The sequence below is a fragment of the Triticum urartu genome, chromosome 2, assembly GCF_003073215.2.
Source record: "Triticum urartu cultivar G1812 chromosome 2, Tu2.1, whole genome shotgun sequence".
Classification (NCBI taxonomy): domain Eukaryota; kingdom Viridiplantae; phylum Streptophyta; class Magnoliopsida; order Poales; family Poaceae; genus Triticum; species Triticum urartu.
Window position 1 is genome coordinate 752,552,915 of NC_053023.1, and position 13,402 is coordinate 752,566,316.

The window sequence follows — 13,402 nt, forward strand, 5'->3', positions numbered from 1 at the left end:
GTTTTAATTTACATCAAGACTAATTCAAGGTCACCTCCATATGACTCTCTTTAAGAAGATCGAGATGGATATGAACATGGTCTAAAATGAAGCTCTTATGCAATAGTTATGACAAGTTCCGAGATGTTCATGTTGACACCAGATTATATAATGAGATGAAACTCAATTAAGATCTCCTCTGATGAAAAACATTTCAACACAAAAGTTGTGTGTCTCGTTGAAACCGTCGATTTTGATATAAAATTCGTCCTAATCTGAGTTCGTATACAAAAGTTAGAGCCATCGGGATGCAGCCCTAGCAGGAGACAAAATATGGCGCGCCCCACCAGACACGTGTCTGATGGGTAGCGCCACCAATCGGTTTTTTTGCGTGAGAGATTCTCCTCTAAAGATGGCTTCAAATCGAAAAACGTTCAACAAGAAAGTTGTTCGTATCGTCGAAATGGTCAAATATTATTTTGGGCTCATCTTCATCCGAGGTCGTTTGTGGCCTGTGGGACCTAAAACCGAACTGCTGTCGCAGACTTGCGTAAATCCGAGTTCGGTTACTTTTGGAAAGATTTGGACGTGATTTGGAGTCCTTTTGTTGTACGGGAAGTTCACCGCCTCATAAAATAGAAGAGAGGCTACGGCCGATTGAACAACACACAATCGATCAAACATATCTACTACTTTTATCTTTCTCCCTTGTTCTTCTTTTTCCTCGTTCTTCGTTCGTTCTTCTTCATTGCAGGGAGGCGAATCTCGAAGCCCTAGGGGCGATCAGGTCGACCTAGGGCAGCCCATAGCCGCCACGCGCCCTGACGGGGTTCCCTCCCGGGCGTGTGGGGTTTCGGGTCTACAAAAGCGCCCACCAAATTGCTCTCATACGGCGCTTCCGGACGGGTCTCCTTCGACGTGATCTACGGTGCATCACCCCGGCGTTGAGGGTACACGGTGACGTGTTCGTGTGCGAACATGATGCTAGTAAAAGAAGCAAAAGATGTTGCGCTACTCCAGCGGCAACAGAAATGGGCAAAACCGCCAAGCTTGATTCCTTTGAATGATCAAGAGAATCAAATGTCAGGCCAGCTTCTGCCCACCATAGCTCGCTCATGAAATGGGAACAAGCCTGAAGAAGATTTGCAGCTAGGGTTTTTCATGGCAAGGAGCCTCGAGCCGACAGTTCTAAAATGGCCCTTTTTATCATCATCCAATAAACTGAACAGTGAATCCATTGCAGCTCGAGATGCGGAGCAGGAAATTAGTTGCAAATCTCGTAAGTGCAGTAAGAGTGGTTTATGGAGAGAACGCCAGCAAGGATGGTGCTCTGCTGGTACAATACAAGAAGCAGAGGAGGCTACTCCAGTTGGTCCAGTAGCGACGCAAATGTGCAACAATGTCAGGCTTGATTCCTTCCAGTGCCCAAGGGGATAAAAATTCTTGCTTAGCAAATGTGAAATGAATGCCGCCGATTTTGAAAGCGTCTCGTCATCATTTGAGTTGCATCCATCACTTCCAGATAACACACTGCACCTAAAAACTGACTGCTTGTTTATTGTCCAAACAACTAATCTTGATCATCAACACTGACAGACTCTTGTGACCTGGAGATTCAACTTAATTTGTGCAGCGGGAGGCTGAAATAATCATCAGAGGCATTGAAATTTGAGCCCTGAAAAACTGTAACATTAAACTAGCTATTATTTCCTCACTTCTGAAACTTGGACCTGAAGCACAAAAGAGCAGCCTGAAGCCTGCAACCCAAATTCTTTTCCTCACTTCTGAACCCCAAAAACTGTCTTGGAAATGTGCAGTAAGCAGGCTTCAGGTTCTCAACCCATTCCAAGCTTCAGCAGCGCATGCATAAACTGGAGTATTAGTGAGTTAAATAAGGTACACTACCTTAGCTTGCTCTGCTGCACACTACAAATCCTTTCGAAATAATCAATCAATAAATCCAGAGTAAAAATACACAACATGTATGATATGCCTTACAGATGCACTGTGAGTGCTCTGCTGGTGAAGAAAAGCAGAGGATGCTGCTCCAGGCTCCAGCAGCAACAGAAATGGGCAAAAACCACAGCCTGATTCTGTTCAATAATCAAAGGCATCAAATGATTGCTTAACAATGCAAACCGAATGCCACCAATTTGCCTGGTACTGTAATGTACCCTCTCAAGACCCTACCCCTCATATCTACCTTGGTCGCAGTTTGAAACAATCACAAGAAAAAACAAACACCAAATTAATACTAGTCTGAACCCTGCAAACTAAATTGTTTTCATAGATTCCTTTTCAAACAGACTCTCTGTCCAAGTCTATCCTAATTTCTGAAAGTGCAACCTTCTGCCAACCCTCGGGCCTGAACTAATCTTCAGAGGCGCGGGAATCTGGCCCCTGTAAATTGCTACAGCAAACTAGCTAATGTTTCTTTACTTCCAAAATAAACCTGAAAACGGGGAAGGAAAATACAGCTTGTGGGCGGAAGTAGCAACCATGTTTTAACTTGACACGGCCGGCCTCACACAGCTTTCTTTGTCCGCCTGCAGCAACACCAAGGAGAGCTGCTCCTTGTTGTGCAGCTTTCTACTAATGGGCCGCGTGCAGCAACACTCAAATTCTGGCGATTTCAAGAAACGCCACACCAATTTCCAAACTTTGAAAAATGCAGTGGAATTTTTCAAAGTTTGGAAATTGCAGGGGCGTTTCTCAGAATCGTCAGAATTCAAGTGGCATTTATCCAATTAACCCTAAAATATATGGCTATAATGCTCTATATATTCCAAGTCATACAAGGCCGTGAAAGCGACTCGAATGCGGAGCGAGCTGAATAACGACATCCTCAATGTTGCAAATATATTACGTATGTGCGATGAAGACAATGCCAAGAATAATATATATCACAGATATATGGATAGGAAAAGATTAAGTGTTAACCGTTCAATGCAAACCAATTATTTCCCATACTCCCAACTTGTTGAAAAACGTGGAGTATGGAAGTTCTACCTCTCAACAGAAAATCGTAGTTCCTTCTGAAATTATCTGTTTTGTTCTATTCTGGAGAACATGTGCAGCTGCCCATAGCCTCCAGTCGCCATAGCAATTCATCGTCGTGTCAACCATACAAGTAAGTCATATACTGTTTATCCCGCAAAAAAGAAGTCATGTACTGTTCCCATGTTGCAGCGCGAGATGCAGAACAATTAACTAGTTGCACACCAAATTGTTTTCTTTACTTTGTGAAACCTAACAAGTGCCGTAAGAGTGATGGTCTGCTGGTAAAATTAAGAAGCAGAGGACGCTACTCTACTCTAGTAGCAACAGAAATGACTAGACAAAAACGCCAGCATGATTCCTTTCCATAATCAAAGGGATCAAATGCCTGCTTAATTAACAAGGCTAAACGAAAAGCACCGATTTGGTTGGTAATGTAGATCTGATCTGAACAACACAAATGTCTTGTTTCCCACGCTGCGTCCGGAGCTCGCCAGCCTCTACCTCAGGCACTCCGAAGCTCGCCACCAGACCGACCACCACCCTGCGCCAACACAGACACGAAGCTTCCCACGCTGTCTCATCATAGCACCGCGAAGATGGTCTACACAACGGAGAAGAGGAGCCGGGACTAGGGCAACAACACCGTCGGCATACGGGAGGGCCGAAGGAAATATGTCCTAGAGGCAATAATAAAGTTATTATTTATTTCCTTATATCATGACAAATGTTTATTATTCATGCTAGAATTGTATTAACCAGAAACATGATACATGTGTGAATACATAGACAAACAGAGTGTCACTAGTATGCCTCTACTTGACTAGCTCGTTAATCAAAGATGGTTATGTTTCCTAGCCATAGACAAAGAATTGTCATTTGATTAACGGGATCACACCATTAGGAGAATGATGTGATTCACTTGACTCATTCCGTTAGCTTAGCACTTGATCAATTAATATGTTGCTATTGCTTTCTTCATGACTTATACATGTTCCTATGACTATGAGATTATGCAACTCCCGTTTACCGGAGGAACACTTGTGTGCTACCAAACGTCACAACGTAACTGGATGATTATAAAGGTGCTCTACAGGTGTCTCCGAAGGTATTTGTTGGGTTGGCGTATTTCGAGATTAGGATTTGTCACTCCGATTGTCGGAGAGGTATTTCCGGGACCACTCGGTAATGCACCACTTAAAGCCTTGCAAGCATTGCAACTAATGAGTTAGTTGCGGGATGATGTATTACGGAACGAGTAAAGAGACTTGCCGGTAACGAGATTGAACTAGGTATTGAGATACCGACGATCGAATCTCGGGCAAGTAACATACCGATGACAAAGGGAACAACGTATGTTGTTATGCAGTTTGACCGGTAAAGATCTTCGTAGAATATATGGGAGCCAATATGAGCATCCAGGTTCCGCTATTGGTTATTGACCGGAGACGTGTCTCGGTCATGTCTACATAGTTCTCGAACCCGTAGGGTCCGCACGCTTAAAGTTCGATGACGATTATATTATGAGTTTATGTGTTTTGATGTACCCAAGGTAGTTCGGAGTCCCGGATGTGATCACGGACATGACGAGGAGTCTCAAAATGGTCGAGACATGAAGATCGATATATTGAACGACTATATTCGAACACCGGAATGGTTCCGGGGGTTATCGGATATATACCGGAGTACCGGGAGGTTACCGGAACCCCCCCCCCCGGGGGTTATTGGGCCCCATGGGCCCAAGGGGTGGAAGAGGGGAGGCGGCCAAGGGGCAGCTGCACGCCCCTCCCCCCAAGTCCGAATTGGACAAGGAGGGGGGGCGGCGCCCCCCACTACTGGAATCAGCTACTTTGCCATCTGCCAGCTCTTTCCCGTCTGCTAGCAGACGGCAAAGAAGCTCTTTGCCATCAGCTACCCGAAAGCAGACGACAAAGAACTGGCTGATGGCAAAGAAAGCCTTTGCCATCAGCCAGTTCTTTGCCGTCCGCTAGCAGACGGCAAAGAGGGAGGGGCCCCACTGAGGAGCTGGTTAAAAAATACTTAACACGGCCCCCCTCTTTGCCATCCGCTAGCGGACGGCAAAGAGCACATTAACGGATGGCAAAGGTGGCGGACGGCAAAGATTAAACATATCTAACGGCGCGCCCCCCACCCCGCCCCTCTCTCTCTTTGTTTCTCTCCCCTGCTCCCACACGCGCGCCGCCGCCACCACCACTCGCCGCCGCCCGGTCGCACCACCGCCCCGAATGGCAAAAGAAAGACCTTTTTGCCATCGACAGTCTATGTCGTTGCCGTGTCCGCGAACGATTCTGGCAAGATTTCGAGGCTGACGTTGTGGTCCCTCACTTTAGGAGGAAAGTCGGGTTAAAAATTATCTTGATTACCAGTTTTAGTGTTGTTTGTTTATGTTATTTTTGTTTGATAGTGTGTGTTTGGTGTGTGCTTTTTTATTGTTTTTTTTTGTTTAGTTTTGATTTTTGGGTATTGTATTACTTAGTTGAGGTGTCTTCTTGATTCTGTGTGGTCTTTTTGTGGTTTTGTTGTCATGGAGTTTGTTTGGTGCGTGGTTCTTAGTGTGGCCCTCTGTTCGGGCTAGTTCGCGCATGCATCTTGGGGCGCAATAGAGCGTAGCAGGACTTGTTGTGGGGTCGGATAGGGTGTTGCGGTATTTCGGTGCGATAAGATTATATATAACTAGAGCGGGATATACGGCTGGCGCGTCCATTGGGTTCCGGCTGCACTTTTTTTGTGTGTGTTTGCTTTGTGTTTTTGGCTTGGGTTTTGTTGGGTTTGAGTTTGTGTTCTTTTTGGTTGTGGTTGGTGTGGTTGGGGTGTTTTTCTGGGGGTGGTGTGTTGGAGGGTGGTTTTGGTGTTGGGGTGGGTGTGGGTGGGGGGGTTGGTATGTTTAGGTTTTTGCGCCCAGGCCCCATCTCGTCGTCTTGTTCTCATCCCTGTCGTCGCCACATCTTTGTGTGGTAAGGGCGCTGCTGGCCGTGCCTGAGGCCGCGCCGTTACCACGCGCGGCCTGCGCTGTTTGCGCTTGTGTTGTGGGTGTGTTGTGTGCGCCCGACCTGCCCGCCGCATGCACTCCGCCTCCCCGTCGCGCCTTCCCGATTGTTTTTCTTGCGCTCGCCTTGGTCGGCGGCTGCCGCCGTTGGTGCCCCGGCCTTTTGTTTCCCCGCGCCCTACACCGCGCCCGGGGCCCGGCGCGCTCGCCGATTGTTTTTTTCATAGTGGTTTCGGTATGTTAGGTTTTGTGTTGGTTGTTTTTTGTTTTGTTTATAGTGTAGGTTGGGTTGTTGTGGTATGCCGCCCCGCCGCCATCCTGCCGCCGGGCGCGTCTCGGCGCAAAGGGGCCGCGGGTTCGGCGGCCGGCCGCCCACCGGCCCCCGCCACCCCTTGGCCGCGCCGGATTTTTACCGGCGCAGCGGCGCCGAGCAGCAGGCCCGCTGCCGCCCAGTTTGGCTGCGTTGTGTGTGCGCCACCCACCGCCTCCGGGGCCCGCGGCGCCGCCGTTGCGATTTTGTGTGTTGTTCCAGGCCGCTTGACCGCCTCCCTTCGTCTCCGGCACCGCCTATCCTGTCTGCCCGGGCCCAGGGGAGCGGCACCGCCCGCGGTGCTGCGGTGGGTGGTTGGTAGGTGTGTGATAGGAGTTGATTGTTTTAGGTTTTTTAGTTGTTTTGATTTTAGTGTTTTTTTTAGGTTTTAGGTTTAGTTTTAGTTTAGTTTAGGTTTAGATTTAGTTTTTTTTCCTTTTTTTCTGTTTAGTTTTAGGTTTATGTTTAGTTTAGATTTAGATTTAGTTTTAGATTTAGTTTTAGATTTAGGTTTAGTTTTAGTTTTAGGTTTAGGTTTAGTTTAGTTTTAGGAAAGAAGAAGAAGAAAAAAAGAGGAGAGGAGGAGAAGAAGAAGAGGAAAAAGGAAAGGAAGAAGAAGAAGAGGAGGAGGAGAAGAAAAAAGAAGAAGAGGAAGAAGAAGAAGAAGAAGAAAAAAGAGGAGAGGAGGAGAAGAAGAAGAGGAAAAGGAAAGGAGGAAGAGGAAGAAGAAGAAGAAGAAGAAGAAGAAGAAGGAAAAAAAGGAAGAAAAGAAAGAAAAGGAAGAAAAGGAAGAAGAAGGAAAGGAAAAGAAGGAAAAAACCCCGACCCGACACGGCACCCCGACCCCGACCCGGCACCCCGACACGACACCCCGACCCCGAGACCCCGACCCCGACACCCCAACCCCGACCCCGACCCCTGACCCGACACCCTGACCCCGACACCACACCCCAACCCCGAAACAACACCCCGACACCGACACGGCACTACCCCGACATCGACACGACACCCCGACCCCCCGACCCCGAACAGCACCCCGACCCCGACATGGCACCCCGACACCGACAGGACACCCCGACCACCGACACCTCCCGAAAAGGTGTTCTTTGGCCTTCCAGAGGCCGACGGGGTCATATATTTGTGAATTATTAGTTAGGTCATATATTTTTCGATTTTGTTATGAAAAACATCATATATAATTGTGTTGATCGTGTAGTTTTAAATGTGCAGTTGTTTCATCGCTGCGAGGTTTGGTGTTCGACGACCTCACCGTGCGTTTGACGAGCTCTACCCCTTCGTTCGTGGGTGAGCACAAATGACAAGTCCTCCTCCCCCATTAATTATTTGATCTATTCCGATGAAACTTGATAGCTAGCTATATATGTGTCTTGAATCATCTGTATGCGTAACCAATATGTGTCTCCCGTTCGAAAGCGTCATAGTTATAAATATGCATGCATTTGCATATTTATAACCTTGATTCTTTCGAATTGTCCAACTCTATCCATGGACAGCCCGAGTATGTGTAGATTGGGTTCGTTTTCCCATATGCTTTGCTCCGGATCCGACACATATATTTCGTCAGTGCCTCCCCTGTTGTTCTCCGGGTACACATCCTCTCTGTTTATTGCAGAGACGTGTATGAGGAGAACAGCGGGGAGGTGCTGCCGAAATTTTGCGTCGGATCCGGAGCATAGCATGGGAAAATGAACCCAATCTACACATACACGGGTGGGATTAGGACCTATCATTACCTATTAGAGTGTAGGTTGCATGGACTTAATAAAATTGACAAAGTAGATCAACTAATGAATATATACATGGTGAATTACATATATAATTGTTGTGTGTCCAGTAGCTCTGAAAGTAAAGATGAGTGACCATGCTTGGATGTATACCGGTCACACTGGTCAGAACAAATGGAGCGCTGAATGGTTCACAAAAACTAAGGGGTTTGTGCAAGCCGCATTTGCAAATGTCCAAAAGAAAACCTGGTGCCCCTGTTTCCGGTGCGGCAATTGGGAAAAGAAGACAGAGGCTGAAATGGGCAAACACCTGCAGAAGAGTGGTTTTACGCCCGATTATACGGTGTGGACATTTCATGGTGAGTCTGCCCAACGTGACCGAGCTGAGGTGGATCGTCGTCACACCGACGAGCATGGTACCGGGATGGAAAACATGGTGCAAGGCTATGATGATGCTCGGGATTCGGACGAGGAGATGGAGGAATCTGCAAAGGCCTTCAATGAAATGTTGGAGTCTTCCAAACGTCCGCTCCACGAGCACACTGAGCTTTGTCAGTTGGATGCCATCTCACAAGTAATGGCTCTGAAGGCTCAGTTCAACTTGGGCAGAGAATGCTATGACGCAATTATGACAGTATTTGGACGCTTTCTACCCAAAGGCCATGTAATGCCTGCAAACCTGTACTAGTCGGACAAAATCCTCCGTGCACTGAAGATGCCCTATGAGAAGATACATGCCTGTGAGAAAGGATGTGCCTTATTTAGGCTTGACTATGCGGACTTGAACTATTGTCCCATTTGCAAGTCTTCCAGGTATATTGTGGTAGACAACGGTATGGGTGAGAAGACACAGACCAAAATCCCCGTTAGTGTTCTTCAGTATATGCCAATCGTACCAAGACTTCAACGTCTTTTCATGGTCGAAGAGATGGCCAGACAGATGACATGGCACAAAACAGGCAAAAGAACCGAACTAGATGCAGATGGGAATCTGATGATGGTACACACATCGGATGGTGTTGCGTGGAAAAGTTTGATGAATTACATGCTGACAAAGCGGCAGATCCGAGGCATCCTCGAGTCGGCATCAGCACGGATGGGTTCAGTGTGTTTGGTATGACGGCAGCCCAATACAGTTGTTGGCCCGTATTTGTCTTTCCACTGAATCTCCCCCCCCCCGGACAGATTATGCAAAGAAAGAACATTTTCCTGACGTTGATAATTCCAGGACGCAACTATCCGGGCAAAAATATGAATGTGTACATGCAGCCGCTTAAGGACGAATTGCAAGAAGCCTGGGATAATGGGTTCAAGACATACGACGCCTTTAGCAAACGGAACTTCATAATGCGTGTTTGGTACATGTACTCGACGCATGACTTGCCGGCGTATGCGCTATTCGTTGGCTGGTGTGTGCATGGAAGGTTCCTGTGCCCCACATGCAAGGGAGCTCTTGAGTTTCATTGGCTTCAGGCCGGTCGCAAGTTTTCTTGCTTCGACATGCATAGACAGTTCCTGGATCCTCGCTATAAGTTCAGGAAAGACAAGAAGAACTTCATCAGGGGTAGAGTTGTCAAAAACTCTGCACCACCTGCATTGACAGGCCAACAGACCCTGGATCAGTTAAACGCTCTCGAGCCAGATCCACAACGTCCAGGGTACTTCAAGGGGTATAATACTAAGCACGTGTGGACTCACAAAACATGCTTATGGGATCTGCCTTACTTCAAAGACCTCCTTTGCCCACACAACATCGACGTGATGCAGACTGAGAAGAATATCGCCGAGGCACTTTTTGGTACATTGTTCGGCATAGATGGGAAGTCAAAGGATAATACTAAGGCTAGAGTCGATCTGGAGGCGCTATGTGATAGGCCATTACAAAACATGAAAGAACCGAAAGGAAAGCAGAACTGGACGAAGCCAAAGGCATGGTTCAATCTTGGAAGGCCAGCTATGAGGGAAATTCTCTTGTGGGTGCAACAGCAGTTGATGTTCCTCGATGGGTATGCAGCGAATCTAAAGAGGGGAGCGAATCTTGATAAACTGAAGATATTTGGTCTCAAGAGTCATGATTGGCACATATGGATTGAGAGGGTAATGCCGGTGATGTTGCGTGGCTTCATCCCTGAGGATGAATGGCTAGTACTGGCAGAACTCAGCTATTTCTTCCGTGTTCTTTGTGCGAAAGAACTATCGCCTGGCGTGCTAGAAGAAATGGAAGAGTTGGCGCCGGAGTTGATCTGCAAGTTAGAGAAGATCTTTCCACCGGGCTTCTTTAATCCAATGCAGCATTTGATTTTGCATCTCCCGACCGAGGCAAGATTGGGGGGCCTGTGCAAAATCGTTGGTGCTACCCAACTGAGAGGATGCAGAAGACGCTTCGAGAAAAATGTAAAAATAAACGTAGAATTGAAGCATCGATGGCTGAGGCATTCATCACAGAGGAGGCGGCAAACTTCGTAACAGCGCACTACGAAGCCAAAAATCGTCATTTGCATAATCCGAAGCCTCGGTACAATGCTGGCGAGCCTAAAAAGGGTGGATCCAACCTCAGCCTATTCAAAGGGAATCTCGCACCAGCTAGTGTTTCATATCCAGTATCTTTGGATAACGAAGAATGGCGGACCATTTCGTTGTATATCTTCAACAACCTGATAGAAGTGCGGCCGTACATCGAGTAAGTTCTCGGTACATTGTTTCGCAACTTCTATTTCCTTTGAACTACTCTTATTCCTGGATATGTCATACAGTCGATACGTCACCATATTCTCGTATGGAGCGGAGATCCAAAAGGATTCCGTCGAAGAGTATGAGCTTCTCGCAAAGCAAGGAGGTGGCTATCCCGGTTTCATCTCTTGGTTCAAACAAACGGTAATTTCTATTAGACAATTTCATTTCATTCGCTAATTTGTGCATAATGAAACAATCCTTTCATATTAAACTTGTAGGCTAATTCAGAGTCTATGGACGCCGAATTGAGACAAGTCGCTAATGGTTTTGACTATAAGGTCCGTTCATTTGACAAGTACGATATCAACGGGTATCGCTTTCGTACCTATGGCAAAGAGCTATCTATGGCCGATCGAAAGTCTACAAATTGTTGTGTATCTGCTATCGGCGAAGGAGGTACCGAGTATTATGGGAGAGTTGAAGCAATTTATGAACTTCTGTTCTATGGTGAAAACCCACCGAATGTCGTAGTCTTCAAATGTTATTGGTTTCAGCCAAAGGAGACTAGAAGGACTCATGAACATATAGGGCTAGTTGAAATCAACCAAAGCACTCATTTAGATGTTCCTGATGTCTATATTATTGCTCAACAGGCGACCCAAGTATTCTATCTACCGTGGGCCTGCCAAACTAATCCAAATCTGAAAGGTTGGGATGTCGTTTATGAAGTGCCGCCACGTGCTAGACTTTCTCCCCCAAAGGAAGAGGATTATGAACCTCATATTAACCCAGCCACATATGAAGGAGAATTCTTCCAAGAGACACGTCTTTCCAAAAAGCGTTTCAAGAACCGCTATACTTCACCCCAAAACATTGTAGTAGACAGCGACAATGAATCCGACATCACCCCAGAGGAGGAACAAGAAGAGCCGGAACAAGAAGAGGTTACTGCTGCGGATGACCTGTCAATGCTTGACCGATTACGTCAAGGTGGCCTTGCACATGTTGATGCCAATGAACCCTATGAGCCCATCATTGATTATAGTGATGATGATGATGATTATGCATTTATTGATGATACTGATCGAGATTATTAGTAGTGTCAGGTATTCAATTTTTTTATGTTGTACTTGATGATGATACACTTAAGTGATATACATATTATTATTCATGTTGGTACTTTTTTTATGTTGTACTAATTTCATTTATTCTTTGTCATGGAAGGTGTTGAAAGATGGTGGGCGCTAGTCGGGAGCACGCCGAGGCCCCTTCTTCGTCGGCGCGTGGTGCGAGGTCTTCCATTCCACACGCACCTCTCCGCCGAGCGTTGCTGGACAGTATGGCGACACCGCCGGGCCCTTCTTCGTCGACCGCGGTGCCCAGCAGGGGACAAGGTAAGAAGAAGAGAGGAGTTGGAGCACGTGGTCGCGGGAGAGGAGGTAGGGTGACTCGTACGGCGCCTTCCTCGCCACCGCCCCCAGCTGTTTCACCCGAGCACGTGACTGCTAGGGTGGACTCGTCTGAGGAGGAGGCTGCACGGACTCCGTTCCACGAGCCTCCAGTCCACGAGTCTTCGGCCCACGAGCCTCGGGTCGACGGGCCTTCGGCCCACGAGACTTGGGCCCACGAGACCCCGGAGGAGGACACGTCTGGATGGGGTACCTGGTCGGGTCAGCCTGAGCATGGCGGGGAGCCGAGTGGCCATGCTGATGATGGCGGGGAGCCGACTGATGAGGAGGGGGAGGAGGGGGGCAACGTCTACCAGCGTGGTGCTACACGGCTCCCGTCCGTGCCGGTGACCCGCGAGCAGAGGTGGTTAATTTTCCCTGATGGGGAGAGGTACGTAAGTGCATTTAATATTTTTGTACCTTCTGCATTCACGTTTCTTCAAATAACTAATGCGTTGGCCTTGTCATGCTGCAGGGGTTGGGACCACCATCATAGTGTCCGCCGGCCCAACTCCGTCCTTGGAGTTCTTTGCCGGCAAAACTTCCCGGGGTTTGTCACGTTGCCTAGTGAGGGTCGGCTTCCAGAGCTTGGATTGAGCTGGGAGCACTACATGGCTGCCCCGGCCCCGCCGGATGAGATTATCGATGGTGTCGTGTGCGACACGAGGGCAGACATGGTGATCAGAAAGTTCTGGGTAATTTCTCCTTTACACATTTAAAAATCTTCAACTAGCTAGTTATTAATTGTACTAATCAATATTGTCTCATTTGATTGCAGACATTCTACAGGTGTGAGGAGGGATACGAGGAGGACGCGGCACATGTTATCGAGAACGTCTGCAAGCGCCTACTCCAGAACTTACGGCACGAGGCTCGGGTGCAGGCTGTTCGAGACTACTACGCCTTGCGTGGTATCAAGAAGACCAAGCCGGCGTGCCGCGATAAGTTCCTGAGTAAGGAGCAGTACGTGAAGGTAATTCTTAAGGCCTTCTCTACTTAAGTTCCTTCATTTAGTAATTCTTAGCCGTAGCGCTCAAGTTTCTATTTGCTAACTTAGGCGCCTCCGAGATGGTGTGCGGATCGGATGGATTGTTGGGAGGTGTTGGTCAATGAGTGGTGCTCAAAACAATGGCTAGCCCTCCACAACGAGGCCAAGGACAAACGTGCCCAAATGGAAGGTGTGCCACACCATCAAGGCAGCTCCAACTTATATCAGTTCGGGCGCAACTGGGTATGTGGTTTG